Source organism: Erythrolamprus reginae, chromosome 1 (assembly GCF_031021105.1).
Source record: "Erythrolamprus reginae isolate rEryReg1 chromosome 1, rEryReg1.hap1, whole genome shotgun sequence".
NCBI classification, from domain to species: Eukaryota; Metazoa; Chordata; class Lepidosauria; order Squamata; family Dipsadidae; genus Erythrolamprus; species Erythrolamprus reginae.
The window spans coordinates 271,295,506-271,304,070 of record NC_091950.1 but is presented as its reverse complement, the minus strand read 5'-3'; positions in this window follow the sequence as shown (position 1 = coordinate 271,304,070).

Genomic DNA, 8,565 nt, shown 5'->3' with positions numbered 1-8,565 from the left:
TCATAAGACAGCTTGAATAAAAGTGGGGCCCAAAGGGACAGTTTCTCTTCAATTTCTCTCTGGGAAAGCCCCAACCCTACCCCAATAAAACTAGAGGTGCCATCTGCTGACAATCTCATTAACACAGGCATTCCCAGAAGTATGCCAGATGGCGTTTTGTAGCCACATTTGTTTGGCTACTAGGTTCAGCTTCTTTTGGTTAATCTCTGAAGACCTAGATGCTTTTTCATAGACTGAGGCTTCCGTAAGAAGGGAAGAACTTTGCTGTCTATCCACACTTTCAACTACATTGTTTTATTTATTTTTATTTTATTCATTTGTCCAATACACAAATACATAGGAAGAAAAATAGACATGTGATAATATAAAAGAGGGTGAAAGTGAACTTAGAGGAGAGGATATATGAAAGGAAGAGAATATATAAGATAGGTGAAAGAAAGGAAAGACAATTGGACAGGGGACGAAAGGCACACCAGTGCACTTATGTACGCCCCTTACTGGCCTCTTAGGAACCTGGAGAGGTCAATCGTGGAGAGTCTAAGGGAGAAGTGATAGGGGTTAGGGGTTGACACAATTGAGTCCGGTAATGAGTTCCACGCTTCGATAACTCAATTGTTGAAATCATATTTTTTACAGTCAGGTTTGGAGCGGTTCGTATTAAGTTTGAATCTGTTGCGTGCTCTTGTGTTGTTGTGGTTGAAGCTGAAGTAGTCATTGACCGGTAGGACTTTGCAGCATATGATCTTGTGGGCAATACTCAAATCGTGTTTTAGGCGCCGTAGTTTGAGGCTTTCTAGGCCCAGGATAGTTAGTCTATTTTTGTAGGATATTCTGTTTCGAGTGGAGGAGTGAAGGGCTATTCTGGTGAAATATCTTTGGACATTTTCGAGGGTGTTGATGTCTGAGATGTGGTATGGGTTCCAGACAGATGAGCAGCAGTATAGTATGGGTCTGGCAAAAGTTTTGTAGGCTCTTGTGAGTAGTGTGAGATTGCCTGAGCAGAAGCTGCGTAGGATCAGGTTAACAACTCTAGAAGCTTTTTTGGCGATATTGTTGCAGTGGGCTTTAGCACTTAGGTCATTCGATATTAGTATTGTTTAGCAAAACTGTTTTTACATTTTATAATAGAGCGAGAATTTGTAGCTTGGTTCATACCGGTATTATAGCAAGACACGTGATCCTATCCAAACTGTATTTAGAAAAGATCCTCATTTCTTCCTAACGCCATTCCTCATGGAGCCCCAAAATTCCAGAGCAAAATTGAGAAATGCATTAATTTATGGTGAGGCTAGAAAAAGTCAAAGCAATGTCACAACATTGGGAAAGCATTCATAATTTGTCACGATTGCCTGAAATCTTTATGATGTTTATTTTATGTCGAATTATATAGCATTAAACCTGGCCTCTGCCCAAGGCATTTCTGCAGTCCCTGAACCGTATGCCAGATTAATCGCAGTTCAACCTTTTATAGAACTAGATAGGAAAAGTTTCATCTAACAGCTTGTAGTGAACCTAGACATTAAAAGCTATAATATTTAATCTTATTGTATACTGCTCCAAAAAATAAAGGGAACACTTAAACAACACAATATAACTCCACGTAAATCAAGCAACACTGATTGACAATCAATTTCACTTTGTTGTCAGCACAGTTAACTTTTTACAGAACAAAGTATTCAATGAGAATATTTCATTCATTCAGATCTAGGATGTGTTATTTGAGTGCTCCCTTTATTTTTTTTGAGCAGTGTATATTCAGATTCTTGTTCCCAGCTATCTCCAGCAGGGAAGGGGTCACTGCCCCCTTCACTAATTTTGTTGACATCCATCTTTCAGTGGTGTTTGTCCAAGCAGATCAATCTAATAAAGCTGTCCATTGGCAAACCTGCTGAGCAATTCAGCACACCATTCCGTTCCCATCACTTGACTATATATGAGAGACTTTTTTCCATCCAAAGCCTCTCATATAGCACAGGAGCCATGGCAACCACTAGACACAACAGGCACTTGCTGTTTCCTGGAATTTGAACAAGGTCAAAACCTGGAGAATATTTATGCCTGTTCATTTTCCAGTTCCTTTGTCCATAAGAATTTGAAATACTGCTGAGGTCTACATTATGCAAAAGATGAGAATAGAACAAAGCAAAGGGAGAAAAAAAGGAAAAGGAAGCCCACTTAATTACTATGGACATGCAAATACATGACCGAATCTCAGAAGTAAGTTCTGCTCCTCCTGCTCATAGCATGCATGAGTTGAACAAGGACTTGCAGATCCCCAGTCCATCCCCCTGATTTGTGCAAGAATCCTCTAGGTAACTTCAGTATTTTTGTGATAAAAGCTAGCCTTTTGGTGTGGGCAAAGGCATAAGAGCTGAAGTTTTGTTTCCCCTGCTGCTTATTGTATGGGACCAGATTACCTCTGGAACCACCTGCTACCGCACAAATCCCAGCGACTGATAAGGTCCCACAGAGTTTACCTTCTCTGGGTCTCCTCAACAAAACAATGTTGTTTGGCAGGCCCCAGGGGAAGAGTCTTCTCTGTGGCAGCCCCGGCCCTCTGGAACCAACTCCCCCCGAAGATTAGAACTGCCCCCACCCTCCCTGTCTTTCGTAAACTACTCAAGACTCATTTATGCCACCAGGCATGGGGGAGTTAAGATATTCCCTCCCCCTAGGCCATTACAAGTTATGCATGGTATGTTTGTGTGTATGTTTGGTTTTATTATAAGGGTTTTTAGTTGGTTTATTAATTGGATTTCTACATGCTGTTTTTTATCATTGTTGTTAGCCACCTCGAGTCTGTGGAGAGGGGCGGCATACAAATCCAATCAATCAATCAATCAATCAATAAATAAATAAATAAATAAATCACTGCAGGAATGTTCTCCTCTAGGAATCTTGTATACCATGGATGAAAGAAGTCAAGATTTCAACACAGTTCTTAACAGTATTTAGCCAGTGATGGGATTCAAATACCATCTCAGTAGATGTAGCTTGGTGGGTGTTGCTTGGTGGTCATATGAATGGGTGGGCATGACTGGATAGGCATGTGATTGGGTGGGTATGGCTGGGTGGTCATGTGACTGGATGGGCATAGCCAACTTGACATCACTCACATCAAGGGACACCTAGCCTGCTCTCTCCTCGTCTCAAGGGTCTCAATGAGACAAAATTTCCCTAATTATTTACTACTTCTAAACATCCAAAATGCACTATTTCATCCTATGTATATATGCCATATGTGTACATTATGTAGTATATTACCTAAAATAGAGCAGGGATGACAAACCTGTGGCACAGGTGCCATATCTGCTGGCACGTGAGCAGTTACCCTAACTCAGCTCCAATATGCATGTGCGTGCCAGCCAGCTGATTTTCGGCTTGCCCGGAGGCTCTGGGAGGGCATTTTCAGCTTCCAGAGAATCTCCAGGAGGATGGAGGAGGGCATTTTTGCCTCTAGACCCTGGGAAGGGCAAAACCCAGGCCTACCAGGCGCACCAGAGTTTGGGAAAAGGTCTGTTTCAGGCCTCTAGAGGGCTTCCAGGGGACGCAGGGGAGGCCATTTTCACTGTCCCCAGGCATTGAATTATGGGTGTGGGCACTCGCGCATGTGACATAGGGGTTGGAATAGATGACCTCCTTTGCAATAACTTTCCACTCCAAGCAGCCCTGGCTTGAAAATGCATGGCTGGGGCTAAGGAGCAGTCCCCCTTAACAAGCTCCAAAATTGATCTAAACTTTGGTTCCTTTTGGGCATTAGTTGCCTTTCCTTCCGCCATCAGCCATGAGAGGATGGTAAAGTCATGAGCCAGCCATGTGAACGCAGTGGAGACACTGGGGGGGGCGGGAACAGCAAGCTAGGCCGCAGGCATCATGGCCTGGAATGGAGCCGTGCCAGGCTGTGGTGGCTTAGCCAGCCATGTGAGCCCTCCAGAGAACAGTGGAGCTAGTGCAACTCACAGGCTCACGTATAGGAGGTGGAGGCAGGCAACTCAGTAGAGGCATAGGCACCGCGTGGGAAGGCAGTTTAGATAGGCAAGCTGCAGAGCAGATTGTGCGTATGTGTAAGCAATTACCACACAGTGCTATGCTGTTGAGGAGGTGAGGAGTGACTGGATGGGGTGAGGCAAGCAGTTGGGTGGGTGGGGTGGGCAAGTGGGCGGGATGACTGGTGACGGGGTGTATAGGAGCGGGACCATCCAGAGGTCATATTTACCGATTCGGCAAACCAGTTAAAATTTCCACTACTGGTCCTTGTGAACCAGTTCGAACCAGCTGAATACCACTTCTGTATTCAGTCTGTTCAGATATCTCAAATGAATCATATTTTCATCTTATCCTGCTATCCTGGAAGTTACTCTAAAATTGTACCATCAGTGTTTCCCAACCTTTTCAACTTGAAGATATTTGGACTTCAACTCCCAGAATTCCCCAGCCAGCATTTGCTGCTGGGGAATTCTGGGAGTTGAAGTCCAAATAGCTTCAAGTTGGCAAGGTTGGGAAACACTGCTTTAGACAACTGCTTAAAAGCTTTATAGAATTGCTGGTCTCAGAATGACTCTTCATCGACTCTTCAGCCAGAGTTGAGGAGAGTTTTTTTTAAAGAAGTATGCATATAGTCCGTCAGGTCCGATAGAGATGTGCAGTGATTTTTTAACGTTTTCTTCAGTAAAGTTGATTTGTGTTAGATCATTGAAGTTAGTTGGGGTGCGACTAGGAAATGCTGGGCATGAGCCATTACTATTCACAAAGACAGAGCTGAAAAAGTTGTAGCATGATACCAAGGCACTCAAATCTAACTTTAAAATCTCTCAACATAGAAATCATTCAACTGAAAACTCACTTAGTGTTCAGTTCAAGGCTTGATGGGACAACCTAGTCTTTAAGGCCTTATGAAAATACTACTACTACTACTACTACTACTAATAATAATAATAATAATAATAATAATCAACAGATTATCCAAAGTGCAGACTCTGTAAAGAAACAGATGAAACAATTGATCACATACTCAGCTGCTGCAAAAAGATTGCACAGACTGACTACAAGCATAGACATGATGCTGTGGCACAGATGATCCACTGGAACTTGTGCCGGAACTACCATTTACCAGTGGCAAAGAACTGGTGGGATCATAAGCCCGAAAAAGTGGTCGAAAATGAACAAGCAAAACTACCGTGGGACTTCCGACTTCAGACTGACCGAATTCTGAAGCATAAAACACCAGACATTGTGATTGTGGAGAAAAAGAAAGTATGGATCATCGACATCGCAATCCCAGGAGACAGCAGAATTGAGGAGAAGCAGCTAGAGAAATTAGTGAAATACAAAGATCTCAAAATCGAGCTGCAACGACTCTGGCATAAGCCAGTGAAAGTGGTCCCAGTGGTACTTGGCATGCTGGCCACAGTGCCAAAGGATCTCAGCGGACATTTGAAAACCATCGGAATTGACAAAATCTCCATCTGTCAATTGCAAAAGGCCGCTTTACTGGGATCGGCAAACATAATTCGCCGCTACATCACGCAGCCCTAGGTGCTTGGAAAGCGCCCGACTGATGATGAAATACGAAATCCAGCATAGTGATCTCGTTTGCTGTGTTGTACTGACATAATAATAATAATAATAATAATAATAATAATAATAATAATAATAACAATAACAACAACAACAACAGCAACAACAGCAGCAACAACAACAGAATACTGAATAGTACAATTAATTCTTCCTTCCTTATATAATCACGCATGCACAACTCCATTCTGAATATCCAAAAGATGCCAAAAGTAATGAACTAAATGCCATTTCCTCTCCTTTTTGAATCATATCTGCTGCTCTGCAAATGTAATTCTTCCTTTGTGCAATGGAAGGAACTGATGTCATAGTCCTATATCTAGTACAATGATGTTCATTGGGATCGCAGCCAGCACAATGTTTCCTCCCAATGTCTGCTCGTCCAACCAGCTTAATTATGAGCAATTGTTTGAGTTGCAGAGAAATATTAGAGAATGGAAAAAAGGAGCGTACCTCAAGCTCACATTTTGTAACTGATTCATGCTTTGGCAGTAGTCACTAACTCAATTTTCTGCTCTAGAGCTTAAGGATTGTATCACAGCAGATTGGCATTGCCATATAAGCACATATCCACTCTTTATTTTGACAAAGTTCTGGTCCAGGCATTCAGAAAATGAAGAAATCTCATCAGTCACAGGCCAGCTTTCATTTGTAAAATGCATACCTCCAAAAGAGCCAGGATTTGCTATTGTTGGCACTTCCATCTTTCAGCTCCTATGCCTTGTTTTAGTGATGACAATTTTTTCCCCTCCTAGACCTTGACAAACATCATAGTTGTGTCTGTAGGAAGAACATACAACTATCGTCCTGTCTCCAACCTTCCTTTATGGGGAAGGTTGTTGTGGAGGTGATGTCGCTCCAGCTCCAAGGGTTCTTGGATGAAGCCAATTATCTAGGCCCTCAGAAGTCAGGATTCAGGCCCGGCTACAGCACAGAAACTGCTTTGGTCACGCTGATGGATGATCTCTGGTGGGCCCAGGATAGGGGTTTATCCTGTATCCTGGTGCTCCTTGACTTCTCAGCGGCTCTTGATATCATCGACCATGGTATCCTTCTGTGCCGACTGGAGGGGTTGGGAGTGGGAGGCACCGTTTTACGGTAGTTCTCCTACCTCTCCGGTCAGTTGCAGTCAGTGTTAGTGGGAGATCAGAGGTTGACCCCCTTGTGGAGTTCCTCAGGGATCGGTCCTCTCTCCCCTGCTGTTTAATATATACATGAAACCGCTGGGTGAGATAATCCAAGGACATGGGGTGAGTTGTCCCCAGTATGTTGATGACACCCAGCTGTACACCAGCACCCAGCATGATGAAAGCCAGAAGCTTGTATAGAACATTGAATATCATGTAAAATAAGATAGCACTGTGTGTTCTTTAGAACAATACCCAGTAGACAAGCCACATTTAATGATCCATAGAAGCAATGCTCAAGCAAGCAAAAGGCAGTCTCCATTTCTGCTTACAATTTTGATCTACAGTCCAAAAACAGAGGGCAAGTCATTGCTGAAATTAAATCACCAATCCCAGTCCTCAAGTCTAAACTAAGATGGAACCAATCAATTTCCTCAAGAATGATACTCACTTCTCACCATGACTCATGAGCCAACAACTGTTCTAGCTCCCATGGTCTAAAATGGCATCATCTTGATTCAGGGAATTGCAGACAAACTGCCACTTAATGGAGGCAGTTACTCATTATCTCTTGAGGCAGAACCAGGGATAAAGCATAGAAAACCCTTAGGCAACAGCCACTGAAGCTGACTGTAGATCTGTAGGTCAGTGGTTCAAATCTTGTCACCGGCTCAAGGTTGACTCAGCCTTCCATCCTTCCAAGATAGGTAAAATGAGGACCCGGATTGTGGGGGCAATATGCTGGCTCTGTTAAAAAGTGCTATTGCTAACATGTTGTAAGCCGCTCTGAGTCTAAGGAGAAGGGCGGCATAAAAATTGAATAAATAAATAAAATAAATAAAATATCCTTAGCCACAAGACTGGAAAACAGGTGTTCGCCAGATCTCTGTTGATCAGGCTGGAAAAACTCTTTTAACCTAAAGGTCATGTATCAAAAAGGTCTTGTTGTAGTGTGTAAAAGTTTGTCTTCTGAAGAGTAAATGGTATCAGGTCTGGTAAATTTAAATCCCTTTGGTATGGCTCTAAGAGCTCCAATTATTATTGGTATTAGGATGGACTTTTTCCTCCAGATGAATGTCTTTCAACTTCAATATACAAATCCTGAGATTTTGTTACTATTCTATTTGTTTTTTTGCCAGTAAGACTGTCTTCTGATATTGCTACAGCTATAAACCATACCAAAGTATGAAATCATACTCCCCCCTCCTCCCTTTTTACTGATAGCAATGTGTGTGGTGGGGTGTTTAAGCAGTCTGACAGAATATAGTTTACGTTCCCACAAGATGTTTAACTCCTCTTTTTCTAAGACTTTTTTGGATGTGTGCTCCAAGAAATTTTTGTTAACTTCAATCCAATTTTCTTCCGTAAATTTTAGAAAGTCAGTAATTCTTTAGAAAAAAAAATAACACACACCAGCCCTTTGCTGTCCCCTGGTAGTTATTGAGAATTTTGCAGTCTGGTAAAGCCTTCAAATAGGAGAAGCACGACATGCCAGCAGTGCCCGGATCCCTCTCCTTTCTGCTTATATATCTACAGAGTTGCTCCCGAAAGCATTTTTAACATCAGCATTCTTCTCCCACAAATGAGATTTAACAATCCCACAAACTTTCTTCAGAACCTTTGCCCAAGAAAAGCCATGTGCAATAAAGGAAAAATTCTAGTTTTACTCCTATCCTCATATTGTTTCTTGCACAATGCTTGGATGCCCTCTATGGGCTGCTCTGTACAGAGCTTCAGCAAATAAAAGTAAATTTTGGGTCCTGACTATTATCCAGTGATGGAGAACCAAAAGAGGCTGCATGGATGTGTTAGCATGAGTGCATGTGCCCATACTCCTTCCCTCCCCCTCACCCATGCATACGCA